At 41.9% G+C, this 26,884-nt stretch overlaps 1 pseudogene; it reads right to left on the minus strand.

Annotated features, from left to right (window-relative positions):
- LOC109234795 overlaps positions 1-25,665 on the minus strand; it is a 42,906-nt pseudogene extending 17,241 nt beyond the window's left edge.

A 26,884-nucleotide genomic window follows, 5' to 3' on the forward strand; every position in this document is an offset into this window, starting at 1 on the left:
GAAATGAGGGAAATGTGTTAAAAATAACACATTTCCGTATTAAATGAAGGCACTGCCTTCAGCGATTTCCGCACATGCGGTAGGGGACCGCATCTGCGGTTTCGCTTCTGCGAGGAACATCCGCTTCTGCGGAATTGGGCCGGGCTAGCTGGGGCCGCATCTGTGGTCTGTGGGCCGCTTCTGCACAAGTGGAGCCACATCTGCGGAACCTGGGCTCTTCCCTTTCGGCTGCATCTGCGATTGGTAAGCCGTTTCTGCGGTCTCGCCACCTGCGACTGGCCAACCATAGGTGCTGTTATGACAGAACTGGAGCTTCAACTCATTCTCAAATTTCCAACTTAGCTTGAGCCTCGTTTGATTGACGCTCGGGGCTCCCGAGGCCCCGCCCCAACATACTGACAAGTTTTGGAGTCATAAAACAGACTCACTCGAACCCTCGGAACGGCCGAAACAACACTAAATCTAAGATTCACACCCTAAAACCAATTGAATCAAACTTATGAACTTCAAAGTTCTTCAATCTACTTCCAACGTGCCGAAACGTACTTATACTACTCGAATTGACACCAAATTTTACGTGCAAGTCTTAAATGACAATATGGAACTATTCCTAGTCTCGGAATTCCGTTCGGACCTCGAAATCAACACAAAACCCGCTCCAAACCAAATTTAAAGAACTTCAAAATCCTTAAGGAATCAACCTTCACTATTAGGCGCTCCCGGTTCGTCCAAAACCTAATACGGACATACGCCCAAGTCCGAAATCATCATACAAAACCTATTGGAACCTTCAAATCCTGATTCCGAGGTCGTTTACTCAAAACATTGACCGAAGTCAAACTTGGCCTTTTAAGCCAACCTTAAGGAACCAAGTGTTCCGATTCAACCCAAACTCTTCCAAATCTCGAATCAACCATCCCCGCAAGTCATAAATCAGTAAAAGCAAGTACGGGAAGTCTTATTTAGGAGAACGGGGTTCTAGAAGAAAAAAACAACCAGTCGCGGTCGCTAAATTCTCCACCTCTTAATAGGGGAACGAGGTTCTAGAAAGAAAAAAAACCAGTCGCGGTCGTTACAATTCTCCGCTTCTTAAACAAAACGGGTTAAAATTCATACTTGAAGTACTAAATAGTGTGGATATGTGCTCCGCATGTCCTTCTCGGACTCCCAGGTCGCCTCCTCGACTGGTTGGCCCCTCCACTGACCTTCACCGCAGACCTCTTGGACCTCAACTGGCGATCCTGCCTATCAACAGTGGCAACTGGCTCCTCCTCATAACCCAAGCTCTCATCTAGCTGAATAGTACTGAAGTCTAACACATGAGACAAGTTTGGCGTGATACCTCTGAAGCATAGACACTGAAAAAATCGCGTGAACCCCTGATAGGCTGGGAGGTAAAGCAAGCTCCGCAACCTCCCCAACTCGCCTCAAGAGAACCTTCTCGCCGACCATGAATGATACATCCCGCGCCTTCTGATCCGCATAACTCTTCTTCTGGACTGTGCTGTGCGAAGTTTTTCCTGAATCAACTTTACCTTTTCCAAGGCATCCTTCACCAAGTTAGTACCGTACAACTTAGCCTCGCCAAGCTCAAACCACCCGATAGGAGAATAGAAACATCGCCGACCATATAAAGCCTCAAATGGAGCCATCTTGATGCTGGACTGATACCTGTTGTTGTAAGCACACTCGGCCAAAGCAAGAACTGATCCCCCTACCCCTCAAAGTCAATCACACATGCTCTAAGTATGTCCTCCACAATCTGAACTGTCCGCTCCGACTGTCCGTCGGTCTGCAGGTGAAATGTTGTGCTGAGCTCTACACGGGTCCCCAACTCACTCTGTACGGATCTCCAGAAATGGGAAGTGAACTGAGGGCCTCTATCTGATCTGATGGAAAGAGGCCACACCGTGAACAACTATCTCCTGAATGTAGATCTGAGAAACCTCTCTGAAGTATAAGTGGTCACCACTGGAGTGAAATGTGCCGACTTGGTCAACCTATCGACAATGACCCAAACTGCATCAAACTTCCGCAAGGTCCGTGCGACCCAACTACAAAGTCTATAGTAATGCGCTCCCATTTCTGCTCAGGTATAGGCATCTGCTGAAGTAGGCCACCTGGCCTCTGGTGCTCATACTTCACCTGCTGCAATTCAATCACCTAGACACATACTCAACTATGTCTTCTTCATCCGCCGCCATAATGCTGCCTCTGGTTCACGATACATCTTTGTAGCACCTGGATGAATAGAATGTCGTGAACTGTGTGCCTCCTCTAGGATCCTCTCCCTCAATCCATCGACATTAGGAACACATAGGCGACCCTGGAGTCGCAGAACACCATCTCGCCAATAGAAACCTCCTTGGCACTACCATGTAGTATCGTCTCTCTGAGAACTGCCAAGTGCGGGATCATCGAACTGTCGAGCCTTGATCTGTCCCAATAATGAAGACTGAGCAACAACACATGCAAGGAATCGACTGGGCTCTCAAATATCCAACCTCACAAGTCTGTTAGCCAAGGACTGAACATCCAAAGCTAGTGGCCTCTCTTCCGCTGAAATGTATGCCAAGCTACCCATGCTCTCTGCCTTCCTGCTTAAGGCATCCGCGAACCATATTTGCCTTGCCCGGATGATAAAAGAATGGTGATGTCATAATCCTTCAGTAACATCAAGCCATTTATGCTGCCTCAAATTAAGATCCCTTTGCTTGAACAAATGCTGTAAGCTGCGATGATCAGTATAACCTCACATGACACTCTATACAGATAATGCCTCCATATCTTAAGAGCATGAACAATCGCCGCTAACTCTAGGTCGTGCACAGGTAATCTTCTCATGAATCTTCAATGGATGTGAAGCATATGCAAAACTTGCCCCTCCTGCTTAAATACACAACCCAAGCCAACGCATAAAGCGTCGCAATATTACCGTATACATCCCTAAACCGGAAGGCAACATTAGAACTGGTGTTGTAGTCAAGGCTGTCTTTGAGCTTCTGAAAGCTCGTCTCACAATCATCGCGACCAACGAAATGAGCACCCTTCTAGGTCAATCTAGTCAAAGTGTTGCAATGGATGAAAAGCCCTGCCACAAATTCGGCAGTAAAACCTACTAACCCTAGGGAACTCCTGATCTCAGTCACTGAAGTAGGACGTGGCCAACTTCTGAACTGCCTCAATCTTTCTTAGGATCCATCTTAATACCCTCTCCTGATACAACATGCCCCAAGAATGATACTGACTCAAGCCAAAACTCACACTTGGAGAACTTAGCATATAGCTTCTGCTCTCGCAATGTCTGAAGCACTACTCTCAAATGCTGCTCGTGCTCCCCCAAGCTACGTGAAGATTAAGATGTCACAATGAAGACAATAACAAAGGAATCTAAATAATGCTTGAACACCCTGTTCATCAAGTCCATAAACGTCGCTGGGGCATTAGTCAAGCCGAAGGACATCACCAGAAACTCATAATGGCCATATCTAGTACGGAAAGTAGTCTTTGGGTCATCTGAGTCCTGAATCTTCAGCTGATGATACCCTGATCTCAAGTCGATCTTAGAGAACACCCTAGCACCTTGCAACTGGCCGAACAAATCATCAATGCGCGGCAACGGGTACTTGTTCTTGATTGTAACCTTGTTCAACTTGGTGGTAATCAATGCACATCCGCATAGTCCCATCTTTCTTCTTCACAAACAACACTGGTGCACCCCCAGGTGACACACTCGGTCTCACAAACCCCTTTGCCAACAACTCCTCAAGCTACTCATTTAACTCTTTCAGAGCCATACGGTACGGTGATAGATATAGGCTGGGTACCTAGAGCCAAATCAATACAGAAATCAATATCACGATCCAGTGGACTGCCTGGAAGGTCAGAAGGGAACACATCAGCGAACTCCCAAACTACTGGAACTGAATCAATCATCGGAGACTCTGCGGTGGTGTCCCGAACATAAGCTAGAGAAGCCAAACAACCCTTCTCGACCATATGCCGAGCCTTCAGAAAAAGAAATAAACCCGACTAGATGTGCTAACTGAGGAACCCTTCCACTCCAACCTTGGCAACTCTGGCATCGCTAAAGTAACAGTCTTGGCATGGCAATCCTAGGACGGCGTGGTATGGGGATAACCAATCCATGCCCAGGTTGACCTCAAAGTCGGTCATATCAAGCAACAGGAGGTTTGCTCTAGTCTCAAAACCACATAATGTGACCACACAAGACCGATAGATCCGATCCACAACCACAGAATCGCCCACAGGAGTGGACACAATGAACAGGAGTACCCAAGGACTCACAAGGAATATCCAGAAAATGAGCAAACAGAGATGATACATATGAGTAGGTAACCTTGGATCAAGTAGAACTGAAGCATCTCTATCGCAGACGGAAGTAATACCTATTGATAACGGCATCTGAGGCCAATGCATCTGGTCTGTGCCGGAAAAGCATAGAATTGGCTGGAGCGCTAGCTGGCTGGCTCCCACCTGTCTAGAGTAGCAGCTGGCTGACCTCTCCCTGCCTGGCCTCCACCTCTAGGACTGCCCTACCAGTCTGCCCTCCGCCTCTGGGCGGCTGGACAGGCGGTGCTGAAATCATGGGCTGCTGACCCTGCTGCACTGCCTTGCCCCGAAGTCTGGGGCAGTATCTGCTCACATGACTAAGGTCTCCACACTCGAAACAACCCCTTGGTGCAGTGACCTGCTGCCCTAGTGTATGACCCTGATGCCCTGTAGACCCACTGGAAGAAGCCTTAATAGCCGGTGGGTGGTATGAACTTTCGGTATAGCACTGAAGTACGAGCAGAAGACCCTGGGGACCTGAATACCCATTGGAAAGAACCCTGGATAACAGGCAGGCGGTAAGAACTCTTGGTATGGCGCCTGAAATAGGAGCGCCCTGGAGCACCTCGAGGAGGTGGTGCTAATATGGGGGCCTGCTGGGCTGACCCCTCCCAAAGTGACCTCTGCCCCTACTGATCACGCCCAACTCTAGTTCTAAAAAGGATAAGCGGTCGCTGCAATATAATCCGGTCTAAAATCCGGAGTAGAATCCCACAGAGAACTAAGGCTTAGCTATATCTTTTTAATATCACTAAAAAGACAGTTTGAACAATTTCTAATTATAAAGATTGAGATTTATATTTCTAACTAATTAACTAGCCAAAACTAGAAAGCGGTAAAATTATCAACTAACGAACAAATGGTTGGAGACTAAATTAAAGAGGTCTAGAGTTATGATTTCCCTGTCACACCTCCTTTTTCTATACACCCTGCAGGGGCGTAAATGAGTTTTTCCACTTAAAGGACAATCAGAACGGGAATTTATTATCAAGATTTCAGAGTCGCCACTTGGGAGATTAATGGTGTCCTAAGTCACCGATTGAATCCCGAACCGAGGGAAATTATGACTCTGTTTAACAGTCCCCGATCTAGAAATCCGAGTAAGGAATTCTGTTAACCCGGAGAAGGTGTTAGGCGTTCCGGATTCGTGTTCTAGCACGGTCACTCAACTGTCATATTTGGCTTATTTATTTAATTTTAATACATGTTTTTAATCTATGTGCTTTTAACTTTGAACCGCTTTTATCATTATTATTTTAAGAGAATTGCAACGTCGTGAAAACATGTCTCGAATCGCGTCACATAATGCACCCGCAATTTTTGACATGTTTCGACTTCGTTGAGATTTGGATTTGGATCACATAAATGTGCACCCGTATTTTAGGAAGGTTAAAATTATTCAATGACGGCCCTAAAGCGTCTAGCATATTGTTAACTTTGGGAAGGCCGCGAAATTCGCTAAACGGCCCATCCCGAATTCTAAGTATTTTTAATTAAGCATTGAATGAGGGCCTCGCAATTTGTATTTTATTCGGCGAGCTCGTCTCATCATTTTTTATTTAAAGGTCAATCCTAAAGTGACTATGATTTTCTACCTACTATTTTGTCTTTAATAATAAAGGAAAATAGTCCTAATTGAATTAGCCTATCACAGAAATATCCCTACATGATATTCAGGGTTTTGGCCCTTTAAATTGGCCCTCAACAGATTCAATATCGAGCGCAAAGGAATGATGCCCAAATGTGGGCTTTGCAGATGATAATCAGGCCCAAGATTTCCACCGGCGAGCTGTCCAGTTTAATCCAGAACCAAATCAACAAAATGGATGATAAATAGTAATTGAGCTGACCTTTACAGTCACATTTATGCATTTGACTTTAACCTAATTATATATATTCAACTCATGCACCTTGACAATCTACGTACTCAGTATGTAATTCAACAATCCACTAAGTAACCACCACATAATTATGACATTTATTTGCACTGGACTATAAACGAATTGTGAGATGAACTAATCACTTTAGAGCAGTACGTGAGTTTATATAATTGTGAGTATGCTATTTCCAGGTTTAAACAAGCCTATACACTCTGATGATGCAAATAGGACCGAGTTAATACGACTGAGCTAATATCATATTCCAAATTCAGTTTTCCTGATATACCAAATCAAAAATAATCAACCAAACTGTGGTCTATCACCACTAGTAAAATATTCGAATAACTATGATAAATTCAGCAGTCCCAACTTCTAACAGTCCTAGGCAATTCAAATTAATACAGATCCATTGATAAATCCTGCAGTCCACAAGCTACCAAAAACAGTCCAAAGTTTATACATATAACAACTCAACATTTAACTACGCTAAACAATTACATCTAATATCCTTTTAACTACTAGTGTATAACAATCCAGCAGACATATTTCAGGATCAAGCAAACTGGCAGTTTTATTCCATTTTTTAAGCTCAGAATTACACAGAGATTCAATTGTTGTACCTGAATTTGAAATAGAACAAGGAGCACGAGAGGTCAGTAGCAGCAAACCACTCAGAATAACAAGATCAGCAGTCCAGGAAGATTTCAAAACCAAACAGCACCAATATAACCCAGCAATAACCCAGAAAACTAACACACTTGATGAATGATATCAACAGCAACAGCAACAACCAGAAACAGACTCAATTGAACTTGAATACACCCAGGAGTAGAATCATAGACTACCAAACATTTTCAGGCAACCAGAAGAAGTCGAATCAATGCTTAGCACCTCAGTTTCACCTAAAAATGCAATGTAACAGTATTGTTTTTTGATTTTCTATAACTTCTATATGTTTTTTTTTGAGCTTTTCTACTGGATTTTGCTTGTTTTGGTTTTTCTTCAGAAAACTAAGATCTAGAGGAGAAGTTTCCGATCCTATAGAGTCAGATTTTCTTTTGGTTTGGAATTCAAATTAGAGGCTCAGATCTGTAGGAGAAGGTTGGGGGATTTTTGGGCTCCAAAACTTAGTCTCAAGGCACTAGAGGCTGCCTTTTATGTGCAAAGATGAGGGCAGCCCCCAATTTTCTGTTTTTCCTCTTAGCCCTATTTTATTTCAGATTAGTCCTCTACTTATTGACTTGCTTTTCAAGAAGTGCACCTATTTTCGAATTTAGAACTAAAGTCCTATTCTAGAAGGTTCTAGGTAATTCTAGTATAACCTAGAGCATATCTAACCAGCCTAAGTACCCAAACTGCCCCTGCCACTTATTTTGAAATTACTACCCTCCCTATCACAATTAAACATTACCCAAATTAAAGCTAATTATGAATTAATCAAGCAATTGAGTTTTCAATTATACCCAGCTAACAGAAATCATGTCGACCAATATTAACTAATTATACTGCACATCAAAATAGAAGCTAATAGAAAATCCAACTAACTAACATTTAAACACCTAAACTAATCAACAGTTAAACTAATACCTAAACTAACCAACATAAAAATCAAATCAATATGCACATACCAATTTTAACAAACAAAAAAAAATATGAACAAACATAGAACGGAACACTTACATTGTAGAAGATTGAACCACACAAGACTCCGATTCGAAGCCACGGAATGATGTGAACGTTTGTTCTTTGCCTAGAACAAACGAAACATTATTTCGTGCCTCGGATCAATTTTAATCCTAAAGAAACTGAGAAAAGCTTGGGCAATTGTGCTTCTAGGGTTCTGCCTTTTTTAAAAAATAAATTCGGGGACATTGGAGGATATTCGAGCAAAGACAGATGGGATTTGAGAAGAAGGAGGCTAATAGAACCCAGGGTGCTATTTTTGAAGTGGTTTGGGAGGTGGCGCCCCGTGTACGGCGGTGGCGGCGTCTAGGGTTTTGGTAAATTTGAGGCGTTCCGGCAGTGTTTGAAGAAAAAGGGCACCAGATCTACCAATGAGGAGGATGAGAAGAATAAGTGGTGAATTTTTGAGCGCCATTGGAGGTGGCCGCCGCCGTGGGGCGATTCCAGCGGCAGCGTTAGTGCGGAGGGTGGCGGAGACGGGAAAGGGTAGGGGAGATACGAGGAAGGAGGGTTATGTCTAGGGTTTGTTTGGTATTTTAGGACAATTTATTTAATTGTGCTAAGGAACCCAGACCGTTGGATGATGGGCAATAGACGGCTTGGATTGACTTGCATTAACTAACTCAAACGACGTAGTATCATTCTCATACTACGTCATTTATTGTCATCAGGGCAGGGTCATGGGTCTGGACCGGGTTTGGCTTAATTGAATGCGTTCTGCTCATTAGGGTGGAATTGGGTATAGGCTGGGTGTTTTTTGTGGGTACTGGGCTGGGGATGCATGAATTGGCCCAAAAACCTGGTTGCTTCTTATTCTCTTCTCAATTTCAAATTAATCCTCTTTTCTTTTCTTTGTATTTATTTTATTTCTATATATTATTTTCTAATTTTATTAAATGCTAAATTGAAACTAAAGACCAATATATTTTAAAATTGATTAAGTCCTATTTAAAATAAACTCATGACAAATTTCTCCAATTAACAATTAAAAATGCAAAAATGGACTATTTTTTATTTTCTTTATACTTTATGTTAAACGCAATTTAACTACTAATTAATCCTAAAATGTAAAACTAAACCCTACATGCACATGCCAATATATATATTTTTTTTATATTTTTCATATGAATTAAAATGCACATATAAATGCAAAAAATTAACAGAAAATAACCGAAAATTCACAAAATTGCAAATAGAATTTTGGGAGTATTCACTTAGGGCAAAAATCACGTCTCAGAGCTGCCCCTCTTTGCCCGGAAACACGAAGATTTTTGTGCAAAGATAAGTGAGCAGAAACGAGCGATTTTTGCCCGTTCGAATATTCTGTGTGAAGCAATTTTGAAAAGTTTGACCGCACCCTGCTTCAAAGGTGCCTACATTCCTTGGCTAAAAGGAATCAGGTCAGTGTAGTTCGGAAAGGTTTGGTAGCTGGACTACCAGGAGCTGTGATTTTACTGATGTTGTTGCTGCTACTGCTCGCTGACCTCCTTATTACACCATGTCAAAATAAAAAGAAGCTAGTCTAAGCTATGAATTGCCAAAAAAATTCTTGTCTATGTCTTCTAACTTGCTCTTTGTGTTTGCTTTGAACTTGTATTCTTCCACTGAATTCTTGCGTTGTTGCCTTGCATTGTGATTGGAGATGTCTCGCCATTCCTCCGAGTGATGCTTGGCCGCTAAGATTTGAAATATATGCCTCCATTCTCCAGGCGGGCTCCTGATTGCTAACGTTTGAAAAGTATTCCCTTGCTCTCCAGGGGGCTCCTGATTGCTGAAGTTTGAAAAGTATTCCCCTGTTTTCCAGGTGGGCTCCTGACTGCACGCTTGAAAATATCCCCTTGTCTCCAGGCGGGCTCCTGACTTCAACAACGGACAACCAAGGAAAATTTTCTGTCTAGTGTGGTGGCTGGGCACATCATGTTATCAGATATTAAAAATTAAAGGATAGAATTGAATCGTACTTCCCTTGTTCTCCGGGTGGGCTCGTGACTGCTGAAACTGGAAAAGTATTCCCTTGTTCTCACGGTGGGCTCCTGATTGCTGAAGCTTGAAAAGTATTCCCTTATTCTCCAGGTGGGCTTCCTGATTGCTGAAGCTTGGAAAGTATTCCTTGTTCTCCAGTGGGCTCTCTGATTGCTGAACTTTAAAAGCATTCCCTTGTTCTCCAGGTGGCTCCTGACGCAAACAAAACAACAAAGAAATTTTCTGCCCCAGTTTGTGATTGGTACGGCATGTATTCAAATATTTAAAAATTAAAAGCTAAAATTGTTCTTCCCTCGTCTCCAGGTGGGCTCCTGACGGCGAAATTTGAATATTCCTGTTTCTCCAGGTGGCTCCTGACTGCAACGCTTGGAAAGTATCCCTTGTTCTCCAGGTGGCTCCTGACTGCAACAAATAAAGAAAACAGAGAACATTTTCTGCCCCAGTTTGGTGACTGGTACAGGGTGAGTATTAAATTGACATTACTTCTATCAAGATGTGAAAGCTAAATCCTATTATCTAGAGGTTCTGATAACTCCTAACATACGAACCTAAGCTTATATCTAGTGAAGGTACGACTTTCACTGTAATTTTGTATATCTAAGCAGACCTTAAACTATCGTCTCATTATCCAAGGAGGGTCATGAAAAAATTCAAAACTCGACAGTTCATATTAAGCGTGCCAATTCTAAACGACCTGAACAATATCTTTGATTTACCTAAAGCGAGGTCTTGACAAACTGTGTCTCAATATATTCAGAGAGGGTCCTGACACTAACACTCAACATCATGAACAACTACTATTCTTAAAACAACCTATGTTCTTTGGGGTTGCATTGTGCACATAATAATATGCCATTCATGATTGTTTCAGACACAAAACACAGTCCCCATTTCCAGGAGGGTCTGATACTGGTTCCAGTCTAGCCTTGGCCAGTGCTACCTTTCCTTACGGAGGTTTTCCCGAAATGAACGGAATATCTGCCCCCGTTTCAATCCAAAGCAAAAATCTTGTCAGTTTTAAATAATGGTGGCTAGTTGCTGAGCATTCTGCTAAGATGCATCCCTTGACTGCCTGGTCTACGCTTCCCGTCCGCTTTCCTGGCCTTGCCTTGAATCCCCTTCGGCTTTCCTGACCGAATTTCAACCCCTTGACTCTAATGAACCAGTGTTCTATCACCACCTATTGTTGTTTTTTGTGTTTCTGACCCTCTTTTTGGAAACATCGCTTTCTTCCCCACAATAATACCGAATTAATCCCAACCGCAATGCAACTTCCAGTGGTAACCTTATATGACTATTACTTTGCTATTTGACTCTTTGACCAGTATTCTGGCCTGCCTGTACAACTAGGAAGCTGTTCGTTACGCCTTGACAGTTCCTTCCTTTTGTTTTCCTCGACTACCAGAACTGACACCTGAAATAGTCTTAAAGAGATAGACCTCGAAAAGTAATTGAAATCGCCATAGTGACCCTCGAGGGTTAAGGATAAAGAGAATGTCGAGAACGGCATTGATGTTAATGAAGAAAGAAGAATGAGACTATATCTGAGTGGAACATGCTTGCACCATTATGAAGTTAATCACATCTCCATGCATTTGGATTAACCAGCCCAGTCTGTCATAATCAATCAACTTTCGACCGCAACATTTGCATGTTCCGTCGACTTTCACAACCTGATTTTCACCCAAACCCAAACCTTGCTTCGTCTTGCGATGTCCTTGAGCGGCTTCTTTACCACAGATTTCGTCTTCATTTGCCTGTCTGAAAAAATCGCCTCATCAAATAGGTTTTAAAGTTATAACGGAGCAGATAAATAGCATTTATTTCCAAATTACACAAAGGAGTTATGGAGTGATAGTATGTCTTTATGTTGATGATTAACATGGTTGAAGATGAAATGGAAGACTTGTGTGCCATGTTCTCTGAATGCAACTTGGTAGGAAATCCGAAAGAATGGTGGATAGATTCTGGAGCCACCCGCCATGTTTGTGCTAACAATGAGTTATTTTCTTCTTATGCCCCCGCAGGTCCCGACGAGACAATCTTCATGGGAAATTCATCTACGGCCAAAATTGAAGGAGTTGGCAAGATTGCGTTGAAGATGACATCGGAAAAAATAGTGGCTCTAAACCAAGTCCTCCATGTTCCAGAAATTCGCAAGAATCTTGTGTCTACCTCACTTCTTGTCAAGAATGGATTCAAATGTGTTTTTGTTTCTAATAGTGTTGTACTAAGTAAGAACGATTTGTATGTAGGAAAAGGTTACCTAAATGAGGGCCTTTTTAAGCTAAATGTAATATCAGTTCCTATCAATAAATTGAATGCTTCTTCTTACTTGCTTGAGTCAAACACTTTATGGCATTCGCGTTTAGGTTACGTAAACTTCAAAACATTGCGAAAGATGATAAATCTAGAAGTATTGCCAAAATTTGATTGCATTAATTCTAAATGTCAAATATGTGTGGAATCAAAGTATGCTAAGCATCCTTATAAGTTCGTTGAAAGGAATTCAAGTCCTTTAGACTTAATTCACACAGATATTTGCGACATGAAGTCAACACCATCTCGCGGTGGGAAAAAGTATTTTATTACTTTTATTGACGATAGCACGAGATACTGCTATGTTTATTTACTTAATAGTAAAGATGAGGCAATTGATGCTTTTAAGCAATACAAGAGTGAAGTTGAAACGCAACTAAACAAAAAGATCAAAATGATAAGAAGTGATAGGGGTGGCGAATATGAATCTCCTTTTGAAGAAATATGTTTGGAAAATGGCATTATTCACCAAACAACTGCCCCTTACTCTCCACAATCTAATGGAATTGCGGAGAGGAAGAATCGAACGTTGAAGGAGATGATGAATGCATTGCTAATAAGTTCTGGCTTACCACAGAACTTGTGGGGGGAAGCTATACTTACAGCTAACCGAATAATCAACCGTGTACCTCATAGTAAAACACAATCCATTCCTTATGAGAAGTGGAAAGGAAGGAAGCCTAGCTTGAAATACTTCAAAGTGTGAGGGTGTTTAGCTAAGGTACAGGTTCCTAAACCTAAAAGGGTTAAGATAGGTCCAAAAACGGTTGATTGTGTGTTTATTGGATATGTACCCAATAGCAAGGCATATCGTTTTCTGGTTCATAAATTAGAAAATCCTGAGATTCACATTAATACGATAATAGAATCAGATAATGCTGAATTCTTTGAAACTATTTTTCCATATAAAAAGGAAAGTGAAGTGACCTGCCAAAAGTCAAAACGACTTCGGGAGGAAATAATAGATGATATGCCTAATGAAGAAAATCCGAGAAGAAGTAAACGTCAAAGGACATCTACTTCATTCGGTCCTGATTTTCTGACTTTTCTGTTAGAAAATGAGCCTCGTACCTTCAAGGAAGCAATGTCTTCCTCAGAGGCACAATATTGGAAAGAAGTTGTCAATAGTGAAATAGAATCCATATTAAGCAACCATACTTGGGAATTGGTTGATCTTCCTCCAGGTAACAAAATATTGGGTTCTAAATGGATTTTCAAGAAGAAAATGAAAGACGATGGTACTATTGACAAATACAAGGCAAGACTTGTTGTTAAAGGATTTAGACAACGAGAAAGTCTTGACTATTTTGACACATACTCGCCGGTAACAAGAATTACATCCATTCGGATGCTAATAGCGTTAGCCGCCTTGTATGGTCTTCAAATCCATCAAATGGATGTAAAAACAGCCTTCTTAAATGGTGATCTTGAGGAAGAAATTTACATGAACCAACCTGAAGGGTTTGTGGTTCCGGGAAAAGAAAAGAAGGTGTGTAGACTTGTTAAGTCTCTTTATGGACTAAAACAAGCACCCAAACAATGGCATGCGAAATTTGACCAAACAATGTTGTCAAATGGTTTTAAGATTAATGAATGTGATAAATGTGTTTACATTAAGAACGTTCCAAATCATATAGTCATTGTTTGCTTATAAGTTGATAATATGCTAATAATGAGCAAAGACATTGCCGAAATTCAAGCTACTAAGCGCATGCTTGCTAGTAAGTTTGATATGAAAGACTTAGGAGTTGCCGATGTAATTCTAGGAATTAAAATCAAGAGGACTCCTCAGGGTCTAGCTTTGTCTCAATCACATTACGTGAAAATGGTACTTGAAAAATTCAAACATTTGGAATTGAGAAGTGCAAGAACTCCAATTGACTTAAATCATCATCTTATAAAGAATAAATGTGAAAGTACGTCTCAATTGGAGTATGCTCGTGTGTTGGGAAGCTTAATGTACATCATGAACTGTACACGACCTGATATAGCTTGTGCGATAAGTAAACTTAATCGATTCACAAGTAATCCCAACAAACATCACTGGGTAGCAATGAAACGAGTTCTGGGATATTTGGAATATACCCAAGACTACGCTTTGCACTACAATAAATATCTTGCGGTTATCGAAGGATATAGTGATGCAAATTGGATAACCGGCTCAATAGAAACAAAGTCCACAAGTGTATATGTTTTTACTATTGGTGGAGGAGCAGTATCTTGGAAGTCTTCCAAACAAACGTGCATTGCTCGCTCTACAATGGAATCAGAGTTTATAGCTTTGGATAAAGCCGGTGAAGAAGCTGAATGGCTTCGAAATTTCTTAGAAGACATTCCGTTCTGGCCAAAACCTTTGACTCCTATTTGCATACATTGCGATAGTGAGGCTGCAATAGGACGAGCAAGGAGCGTTATGTATAACGAATAGTCTCGTCATATACGACGAAGACATAACACCGTTAGACAACTACTTTCTAGTGGAATTATCACTATTGATTATGTAAGATCACAGGATAATGTGGCGGATCCGCTTACAAAAGGCTTAACTAGAGAGGGAGTTAAGAAATCATCTAAGGGAATGGGACTATGGCCGAGGACAAGTCAACATGGCGGTAACTCTACCTAGAATTTTGGATGTTCCGAGATCTAGGTTCAAGGAGCTCAAACAAAGTTGTGATTGACCGATTCAACATTGTCAAAGTAAAATCTTTGGTCCCTTCTCGTGATGAAGACAATGTTCAGTAACAAGGATAGAACTTTACACGTTCTTTAATGATTACCTAAGTTTGATGAGGTATTTATCAAATAGTGTCAATCTAAAGGATTACACGTTTAGGAATCACCTATGTAAGTGTGAAGTGGAAGCCGCTTCAATGAGAATTCTGTAAGGCCAATTCTCTACGCACTTATGAAACCAGGCGGTGTTCATGGCTAAAACGAACATAATAATGAGAACCAAAAGACGGTTAAGGGTTGGTTGTGTGACATATGGTTGTCTAGGTATACACTAAAGTTCGACGGTTCAAAGATATCAAATCTACCGATTGACCGAGTATATCCGACATATGTTCACTATGGAAACTTCAAAGGGAAACCTACTTATCCAGATGCAATTAATCTTTACTTGCAAAATCACATAGCTTTCATCTATGATCTTTCTTGATACAGCCATTCCCATTCATGTGGGGGATTGTTGGACTTTAATCCATTGGGCTTTAAAGTAGAAGAGTGTGAATTGGAAATGGAGGGAGATAAAATGGAGGAAAATTGAAAATTTGAAGAAGTGAACTTTTGTCTTGCACTTTGTCCCTCATTGGTGAGGGACAACCACATTTGTGTGCTTATATATAGAATCACTTCTTAAAGCTCTTAAAATGAGTTGAAGAGAATGAACCCTCGCGCCGTCGTCGTCGCTCCCTCGGCTCGGCTTCGGCTTTGGATTTGGATTTGGATTTGGATTAGTCAAATGATCGATCGATAAGATTATTTTTGGACAAAATTTATTTAATTATTTAATAATTAATTAAATGCTAAATCGCCGCTGAAAATACGCCAGAACCCTGCTGAAGGTTCAAAGGGCCTCTCTGGCCGCGGTTCTGCCGCGACCGCGGTAGAACCGCGGCAGGCTGATTCAGAGAGCCTCTCTGACTGCGGTTCTGTCGCGACCGCGGTAGAACCGCGGCAGGCAGTGTATTCTTCTGAAAAGGCACCTTTTCCAAACACCTCTTCTGATAATTGCCTATAAGTTCTGAGGCAAGGCTCCATTTTCTACACACGAAAAACACTCCAGAACTTCTTTCTTTCTGAATATACTGCATCCTAATTCGCAGTCTCTCTCTCTCAAATTCGTAAGTGTGATTTTACTCCGTTCTTTGAGTTCGTTGGTATCCTGCAGTTTGTATTGCCACTGTTGCAGGAAGGTTTATTCCGTTTTATCCTGGGAGGATTTAATCTATTACCTTGGAAACATGTGAGGGGGTTAAAATTCCTTAAGGACACACAAGAAAATTGTGGACTCGGAATATTTCTTAAACTCTTCTGTTTTTCCAGTTTCTTTTATTTTTCTAATAGTTTTTTCTGATTTTTGGTTTAACACAGTAACGCTCACACAACCCATCCAAGAAATCATTAATATACTTGCTGATTATACTTTTGTGTACCTCAGATGAAACCTGCTAATTAAAAGACCAAAGATCAGTAACCTTCATATCTACATTTTGCTAGCCTATGAAATTAGGAAGATTTAATTCCCAAAGATTCATTAAAAAAGAAAAAGAAGGAAAGACATGTTTCATCCACGACTAGCCCTCAAAAGTAACTAGTGTCACAAGTACTACGGCAACTAGTAGAATGTATAAAAGAATATAACTACTACTATCTGAAATAGAGTAGACGATAGTAACAAAAGGAGAGACTACGGCATGTTGCGGCACGGCTCAGAAGGGGGCAGCTTACCGTGAAATCTCGATCAAGTATCAGGGATGCGCGCCGGACGGATAGCCATATGCACCTGCCTCAAATTCTGTACATTTAAGTACAGAAGCGTAGTATGAGTACATAAACAATATGTACCCAGTAAGTATCTAGTCTAACCTCGAAGAAGTAGTGAAGAGGGGTCGACTTGACACTTACTAGGGTCAGTAATGATATAATTCAAGTGTTACACTAAGCATGGATAGTATGAATATAGTGACAGTCCAAGAACAAGAAAAGACAAATTTTTTTTTCCTAACAACATATCAATTTCAATCGTATCATGTAATAAGTTAGATTCCAAAGCATTCAAGCAGTGTAAATCACGGAAAGTTCCACATAAATAACATGGGCACATAGTGCCGAGGTTGCACGGCCCGATCCAATACAATAATAAACTGTGCACTGCCAGAGGGTTGAATGACGCAAACCATAGATGCATTTATTTACTATCGAGACGATCGGCCCGATCCACAAATAGCAATTTATTATCAAGTAAGCACACACTGTCCATTTATAGTCAACTAATTCATACAAGTTCTCAAGTGAGTGAGTATAGCTGTCTATATTTCTTTACCAATTTCTAGCATGACCTAAGTGATCTTAGTAACAAGCAAGGACGCAAGCATTTTGCAAGTATAGCATGATACATGTCCTAAACTACCCGCACAATTAGCATAATAGTAGCTACGTACAGACTCTCGTCACCACGTACATATGTAGCCCTCACAGATAGTGACATACATTTATTTAATTCACCTATGGGGTTAATTTCCTCTTACAAGGTTAGAAAGGAGACTTACCTCGTCCCAAATCTTACTTCAAATTTCAAGAATGTGCTCAAACCCTTAAATCAGAGTCGAACGATCCAAAACTATTCAAATGGGGTAAGAACTAGTCAATACATACTCAAGAGTTCATATTCTAGCTATTAAAGTAATTTTCCAACCCTAAATGTAAGGTTCCTAAAATTCATCCCCAGGCCCAAGTGTCCCGATTCCGAAATTTTTTGAAGAAAGTTGTTACCCATAACCTGAGGATCAAGAATATATGATTTCTACTACATTCCATAACAAATTTCGTGGTCAAATCTTATTTTTATCAAAATCCTAGGTTTTACTCTAAACTCATAATTTCCACTAATTTACATGTTATAATCTACCCATAAACTATGTATTAAACTCACATTAGGTAGAAATAACTTACCCTCACAATGCTAGGTTGAAATCTCCCCTTTTGTATCTCCCAAATTGCCCAAGAAATGAGGGAAATGTGTTAAAAATAACACATTTCCGTATTAAATGAAGGCACTGCCTTCAGCGATTTCCGCACATGCGGTAGGGGACCGCATCTGCGGTTTCGCTTCTGCGAGGAACATCCGCTTCTGCGGAATTGGGCCGGGCTAGCTGGGGCCGCATCTGTGGTCTGTGGACCGCTTCTGCACAAGTGGAGCCACATCTGCGGAACCTGGGCTCTTCCCTTTCGGCTGCATCTGCGATTGGTAAGCCGTTTCTGCGGTCTCGCACCTGCGACTGGCCAACCATAGGTGCTGTTATGACAGAACTGGAGCTTCAACTCATTCTCAAATTTCCAACTTAGCTCGAGCCTCGTTTGATTGACGCTCGGGGCTCCCGAGGCCCCGCCCCAACATACTGACAAGTTTGGAGTCATAAAACAGACTCACTCGAACCCTCGGAACGCCCGAAACAACACTAAATCTAAGATTCACACCCTAAAACCAATTGAATCAAACTTATGAACTTCAAGTTCTTCAATCTACTTCCAACGTGCCGAAACGTACTTATACTACTCGAATTGACACCAAATTTTACGTGCAAGTCTTAAATGACAATATGGAACTATTCCTAGTCTCGGAATTCCGTTCGGACCTCGATAACACAAAAACCCGCTCCAAACCAAATTTAAAGAACTTCAAAATCCTTAAGGAATCAACTTTCACTATTAGGCGCTCCCGGTTCGTCCAAAACCTAATACGGACATACGCCCAAGTCCGAAATCATCATACAAAACCTATTGGAACCTTCAAATCCTGATTCCGAGGTCGTTTACTCAAAACATTGACCGAAGTCAAACTTGGCCTTTTAAGCCAACCTTAAGGAACCAAGTGTTCCGATTTCAACCCAAACTCTTCCAAATCTCGAATCAACCATCCCCGCAAGTCATAAATCAGTAAAAGCAAGTACGGGAAGTCTTATTTAGGAGAACGGGGTTCTAGAAAGAAAAACAACCAGTCGGGTCGCTAAATTCTCCACCTCTTAATAGGGGAACGAGGTTCTAGAAAGAAAAACAACCAGTCGGGTCGTTACATTCTCCGCTTCTTAAACAAAACGGGTTAAAATTCATACTTGAAGTACTAAATAAGTGTGGATATGTGCTCCGCATGTCCTCCTCGGACTCCCAGGTCGCCTCCTCGACTGGTTGGCCCCTCCACTGGACCTTCACCGCAGATCCTCTTGGACCTCAACTGGCGATCCTGCCTATCAACAGTGGCAACTGGCTCCTCCTCATAACCCAAGCTCTCATCTAGCTGAATAGTACTGAAGTCTAACACATGAGACAAGTTGGCGTGATACCTCTGAAGCATAGACACGTGAAAAATCGCGTGAACCCCTGATAGGCTGGGAGGTAAAGCAAGCTCCGCAACCTCCCCAACTCGCCTCAAGAGAACCTTCTCGCCGACCATGAATGATACATCCCGCGCCTTCTGATCCGCATAACTCTTCTGTCTGGACTGTGCTGTGCGAAGTTTTTCCTGAATCAACTTTACCTTTTCCAAGGCATCCTTCACCAAGTTAGTACCGTACAACTTAGCCTCGCCAGGCTCAAACCACCCGATAGGAGAATGACATCGCCGACCATATAAAGCCTCAAATGGAGCCATCTTGATGCTGGACTGATAACTGTTGTTGTAAGCAAACTCGGCCAAAGGCAAGAACTGATCCCACTACCCTCCAAAGTCAATCACACATGCTCTAAGTATGTCCTCCACAATCTGAACTGTCCGCTCCGACTGTCCGTCGGTCTGCAGGTGAAATGTTGTGCTGAGCTCTACACGGGTCCCCAACTCACTCTGTACGGATCTCCAGAAATGGGAAGTGAACTGAGGGCCTCTATCTGATCTGATGGAAAGAGGCACACCGTGCAACCAAACTATCTCCTGAATGTAGATCTGAGAAACCTCTCTGAAGTATAAGTGGTCACCACTGGAGTGAAATGTGCCGACTTGGTCAACCTATCGACAATGACCCAAACTGCATCAAACTTCCGCAAGGTCCGTGCGACCCAACTACAAAGTCTATAGTAATGCGCTCCCATTTCTGCTCAGGTATAGGCATCTGCTGAAGTAGGCCACCTGGCCTCTGGTGCTCATACTTCACCTGCTGCAATTCAATCACCTAGACACATACTCAACTATGTCTTTCTTCATCCGCCGCCATAATGCTGCCTCTGGTCACGATACATCTTTGTAGCACCTGGATGAATAGAATGTCGTGAACTGTGTGCCTCCTCTAGGATCCTCTCCCTCAATCCATCGACATTAGGAACACATAGGCGACCCTGGAGTCGCAGAACACCATCCTCGCCAATAGAAACCTCCTTGGCACTACCATGTAGTATCGTCTCTCTGAGAACTGCCAAGTGCGGATCATCGAACTGTCGAGCCTTGATCTGTCCCAATAATGAAGACTGAGCAACAACACATGCAAGGAATCGACTGGGCTCTCAAATATCCAACCTCACAAGTCTGTTAGCCAAGGACTGAACATCCAAAGCTAGTGGCCTCTCTTCCGCTGAAATGTATGCCAAGCTACCCATGCTCTCTGCCTTCCTGCTTAAGGCATCCGCGACCATATTTGCCTTGCCCGGATGATAAAGAATGGTGATGTCATAATCCTTCAGTAACTCAAGCCATTTATGCTGCCTCAAATTAAGATCCCTTTGCTTGAACAAATGCTGTAAGCTGCGATGATCAGTATAGACCTCACATGACACTCTATACAGATAATGCCTCCATATCTTAAGAGCATGAACAATCGCCGCTAACTCTAGGTCGTGCACAGGGTAATTCTTCTCATGAATCTTCAATGGATGTGAAGCATATGCAATAACTTGCCCCTCCTGCTTAAATACACAACCCAAGCCAACGCATAAAGCGTCGCAATATACCGTATACATCCCTAAACCGGAAGGCAACATTAGAACTGGTGTTGTAGTCAAGGCTGTCTTGAGCTTCTGAAAGCTCGTCTCACAATCATCGGACCAACGGAAATGAGCACCCTTCTAGGTCAATCTAGTCAAAGGTGTTGCAATGGATGAAAAGCCCTGCACAAATCGGCAGTAATAACCTACTAACCCTAGGGAACTCCTGATCTCAGTCACTGAAGTAGGACGTGGCCAACTCTGAACTGCCTCAATCTTCTTAGGATCCATCTTAATACCCTCTCCTGATACAACATGCCCCAAGAATGATACTGACTCAAGCCAAAACTCACACTTGGAGAACTTAGCATATAGCTTCTGCTCTCGCAATGTCTGAAGCACTACTCTCAAATGCTGCTCGTGCTCCCCCAAGCTACGTGAAGATTAAGATGTCATCAATGAAGACAATAACAAAGGAATCTAAATAATGCTTGAACACCCTGTTCATCAAGTCCATAAACGTCGCTGGGGCATTAGTCAAGCCGAAGGACATCACCAGAAACTCATAATGGCCATATCTAGTACGGAAAGTAGTCTTTGGGTCATCTGAGTCCTGAATCTTCAGCTGATGATACCCTGATCTCAAGTCGATCTTAGAGAACACCCTAGCACCTTGCAACTGGCCGAACAAATCATCAATGCGCGGCAACGGGTACTTGTTCTTGATTGTAACCTTGTTCAACTGGTGGTAATCAATGCACATCCGCATAGTCCCATCTTTCTTCTTCACAAACAACACTGGTGCACCCCCAGGTGACACACTCGGTCTCACAAACCCCTTTGCCAACAACTCCTCAAGCTACTCATTTAACTCTTTCAGAGCCATACGGTACGGTGGGATAGATATAGGCTGGGTACCTAGAGCCAAATCAATACAGAAATCAATATCACGATCCAGTGGCATGCCTGGAAGGTCAGAAGGGAACACATCAGCGAACTCCCAAACTACTGGAACTGAATCAATCATCGGAGACTCTGCGGTGGTGTCCCGAACATAAGCTAGAGAAGCCAAACAACCCTTCTCGACCATATGCCGAGCCTTCAGAAAAGAAATAACCCGACTAGATGTGCTAACTGAGGAACCCTTCCACTCCAACCTTGGCAACTCTGGCATCGCTAAAGTAACAGTCTTGGCATGGCAATCTAGGACGGCGTGGTATGGGGATAACCAATCCATGCCCAGGTTGACCTCAAAGTCGGTCATATCAAGCAACAGGAGGTTTGCTCTAGTCTCAAAACCACATAATGTGACCACACAAGACCGATAGATCCGATCCACAACCACAGAATCGCCCACAGGAGTGGACACATGAACAGGAGTACCCAAGGACTCACAAGGAATATCCAGAAAATGAGCAAACAGAGATGATACATATGAGTAGGTAGACCTTGGATCAAGTAGAACTGAAGCATCTCTATCGCAGACGGAAGTAATACCTATGATAACGGCATCTGAGGCCAATGCATCTGGTCTGGCCGGAAAAGCATAGAATTTGGCTGGAGCGCTAGCTGGCTGGCCTCCACCTGTCTGAGTAGCAGCTGGCTGACCTCTCCCTGCCTGGCCTCCACCTCTAGGACTGCCCCTACCAGTCTGCCCTCCGCCTCTGGGCGGCTGGACAGGCGGTGCTGAAATCATGGGCTGCTGACCCTGCTGCACTGCCTTGCCCCGAAGTCTGGGGCAGTATCTGCTCACATGACTAAGGTCTCCACACTCGAAACAACCCCTTGGTGCAGTGACCTGCTGCCCTAGTGTATGACCCTGATGCCCTGTAGACCCACTGGAAGAAGCCTTAATAGCCGGTGGGTGGTATGAACTTTCCGGTATAGCACTGAAGTACGAGCAAGAAGAACCCTGGGGACCTGAATACCCATTGGAAGAACCCTGGATAACAGGCAGGCGGTAAGAACTCTCTGGTATGGCGCTGAAATAGGAGCGCCCTGGAGCACCTCGAGGAGGTGGTGCTAAATATGGGGGCCTGCTGGGCTGACCCCTCCCAAAGTGACCTCTGCCCCTACTGATCACGCCCAACTCTAGTTCTAAAAAGGATAAGCGGTCGCTGCAAATATAATCCGGTCTAAAAGTCCGGAGTAGAATCCCACAGAGAACTAAGGCTTAGCTATATCTGTTTAATATCACTAAAAAGACAAGTTTGAACAATTTCTAAATTATAAAGATTGAGATTTATATTTCTAACTAATTAACTAGCAAATACTAGAAAGCGGTAAAATTATCAACTAACGAACAAATGGTTGGAGACTAAATTAAAGAGGTCTAGAGTTATGATTTCCCTGTCACACCTCCTTTTTCTTACTACACCCTGCAGGGGCGTAAATGAGTTTTTCCACTTAAAGGACAATCAGAACGGGATTTATTATCAAGATTTCAGAGTCGCCACTTGGGAGATTAATGGTGTCCTAAGTCACCGATTGAATCCCGAACCGAGGAAATTATGACTCTGTTTAACAGTCCCCGATCTAGAAATCCGAGTAAGGAATTCTGTTAACCCGGGAGAAGGTGTTAGGCGTTCCGGGATTCGTGGTTCTAGCACGGTCACTCAACTGTCATATTTGGCTTATTTATTTAATTTTAATACATGTTTTAATCTATGTGCTTTTAACTTTGAACCGCTTTTATCATTATTATTTTAAGAGAATTGCAACGTCGTGAAAACATGTCTCGAATCGCGTCACATAAATGCACCCGCAATTTTTGACATGTTTCGACTTCGTTGAGATTTGGATTTGGATCACATAAATGTGCACCCGTATTTAGGAAGGTAAAATTATTCAATGACGGCCCTAAAGCGTCTAGCATATTGTTAACTTTGGGGAAGGCCGCGAAATTCGCTAAACGGCCCATCCCGAATTCTAAGTATTTTTAATTAAGCATTGAATGAGGGCCTCGCAATTTGTATTTTATTCGGCGAGGCTCGTCTCATCATTTTTATTTAAAGGTCAATCCTAAAGTGACTATGATTTTCTACCTACTATTTTGTCTTTAATAATAAAGGAAAATAGTCCTAATTGAATTAGCCTATCAAAGTATCCCTACTATGATATTCAGGGTTTTGGGCCCTTTAAATTGGCCCTCAACAGATTCAATATCGAGCGCAAAGGAATGATGCCCAAATGTGGGCTTTGCAGATGATAATCAGGCCCAAGATTTCCCACCGGCGAGCTGTCCAGTTTAATCCAGAACCAAATCAACAAATGGATGATAAATAGTAATTGAGCTGACCTTTACAGTCACATTTATGCATGTTGACTTTAACCTAATTATATATATTCAACTCATGCACCTTGACAATCTACGTACTCAGTATGTAATTCAACAATCCACTAAGTGTAACCACCACATATTATGACATTTATTTGCAGGCTGGAGCTATAAACGAATTGTTGAGATGAACTAATCACTTTAGAGCAGTACGTGAGTTTATATAATTGTGAGTATGCTATTTCCAGGTTTAAACAAGCCTATACACTCTGATGATTGCAAATAGGACCGAGTTAATACGACTGAGCTAATATCATATTCCAAATTCAGTTGTCCTGATATACCAAATCAAAAATAATCAACCAAACTGTGGTCTATCACCACTAGTAAAATATTCGAATAACTATGATAATTCAGCAGTCCCAACTTCTAACAGTCCTAGGCAATTCAAATTAATACAGATCCATTGATAAATCCTGCAGTCCACAAGCTACCAAAAACAGTCCAAAGTTTATACATATACAACTCAACATTTAACTACGCTAAACAATTACATCTAATATCCTTTTAACTACTAGTGTATAACAATCCAGCAGACATATTTCAGGATCAAGCAAACTGGCAGTTTTATTCCATTTTTTAAGCTCAGAATTACAGCAGAGATTCAATTGTGTACCTGAATTTGAAATAGAACAAGGAGCACGAGAGGTCAGTAGCAGCAAACCACTCAGAATAACAGAATCAGCAGTCCAGGAAGATTTCAAAACCAAACAGCACCAATATAACCCAGCAATAACCCAGAAAACTAACACACTTGATGAATGATATCAACAGCAACAGCAACAACCAGAAACAGACTCAATTGAACTTGAATACACCCAGGAGTAGAATCAGTAGACTACCAAACATTTTCAGCAACCAGAAGAAGTGCGAATCAATGCTTAGCACTCAAGTTTCACCTAAAAATGCAATGTAACAGTATTGTTTTTGATTTTCTATAACTTCTATATGTTTTTTTTTAGATTTTCTACTGGATTTTGCTTGTTTTGGTTTTTCTTCAGAAAACTAAGATCTAGGAGAGAGTTTCCGATCTTAGAAGTCAGATTTCTTTTTGGTTTGGAATTCAAATTAGAGGCTCAGATCTGTAGGAGAGGTTTGGGGGGATTTTTGGGCTCCAAAACTTAGTCTTCAAGGCACTAGAGGCTGCCTTTTATGTGCAAAGATGAGGGCAGCCCCCAATTTTCTGTTTTCCTCTTAGCCCCTATTTTATTTTCAGATTAGTCCTCTACTTATTGACTTGCTTTTCAAGTAAGTGCACCTATTTTCTGAATTTAGAACTAAAGTCCTATTCTAGAAGGTTCTAGGTAATTCTAGTATAACCTAGAGCATATCTACCCAGCCCTAAGTACCCAAACTGCCCCTGCACTTATTTTGAAATTACTACCCTCCCTATCAATTAAACATTACCCAAATTAAAGCTAATTATGATTAATCAAGCAATTGAGTTTTCAATTATACCCAGCTAACAGAAATCATGTCGACCAATATTAACTAATTATACTGCACATCAAAATAGAAGCTAATAGAAAATCCAACTAACTAACATTTAAACACCTAAACTAATCAACAGTTAAACTAATACCTAAACTAACCAACATAAAAATCAAATCAATATGCACATACCAATTTTAACAGACAAAAAAAAAATTGAACAAACATAGAACGGAAACACTTACATTGTAGAAGATTGAACCACACAAGACTCCGATTCGAAGCCCCGGAATGATGTGAACGTTTGTTCTTTGCCAAGAACAAACGAATACATTATTTCGTGCCTCGAATCAATTTTAATCCTAAAGAAACTGAGAAAAGCTTGGGCAATTGTGCTTCTAGGGTTCTGCCTCTTTTAAAAAATAAATTAGAGACATTGGAGGGATATTCGAGCAAAGACAGACGGGGATTTGAGAAGAGGGAGGCTAATAGAACCCAGGGTGCTATTTTGAAGTGGTTTGGGAGGTGGCGCCGCCGTGCACGGCGGTGGCGGCGCCTAGGGTTTGGTAAATTTGAGGCCTTCCGGCGGTGTTTGAAGAAAAAGGGCACCGGATCTACAATGAGGAGGATGAGAAGAATAAGTGGTGAATTTTTGGGCGCCATTGGAGGTTGGCCGCTGCCGTGGGGTGAATTCCGGCGGCGGCGTTAGGGCGGAGGGTGGCGGAGACGGGAAAGGGTAGGGGAGATACGAGGAAAGAGGGTTATGTCTAGGGTTTGTTTGGTATTTTAGGACAATTTTATTAGTTGTGTTAAGTGAACCCAGACCGTTGGATGATGGGCAATAGACGGCTTGGATTGACTTTGCATTAATTAACTCAAAAGACGTAGTATCATTCTCATACTACGTCATTTTACTGGTCATCAGGGCAGGGTCATGGGTCTGGACCGGGTTTGGGCTTAATTGAATGGGTTTTGCTCATTAGGGTGGAATTGGGTCTAGGCTGGGGTGATTTTGGTGGGGTACTGGGCTGGGGATGCACGAAATTGGCCCAAAAACCTGGTTGCTTCTTATTCTCTTCTCAATTTCAAATTAATCCCTCTTTTCTTTTCTTTTGTATTTATTTTTATTCATTATTTTATTTTCTAATTTTATTAAATGCTAAATTGAAACTTAAAGCCTAATATATATCCAAAATTGATTAAGTCCTATTTAAAAATAAACTCATGACAAATTCTCAATTACATTAAATGCAAAATGACTATT

Source organism: Nicotiana attenuata, chromosome 11 (assembly GCF_001879085.1).
Source record: "Nicotiana attenuata strain UT chromosome 11, NIATTr2, whole genome shotgun sequence".
Classification (NCBI taxonomy): Eukaryota; Viridiplantae; Streptophyta; class Magnoliopsida; order Solanales; family Solanaceae; genus Nicotiana; species Nicotiana attenuata.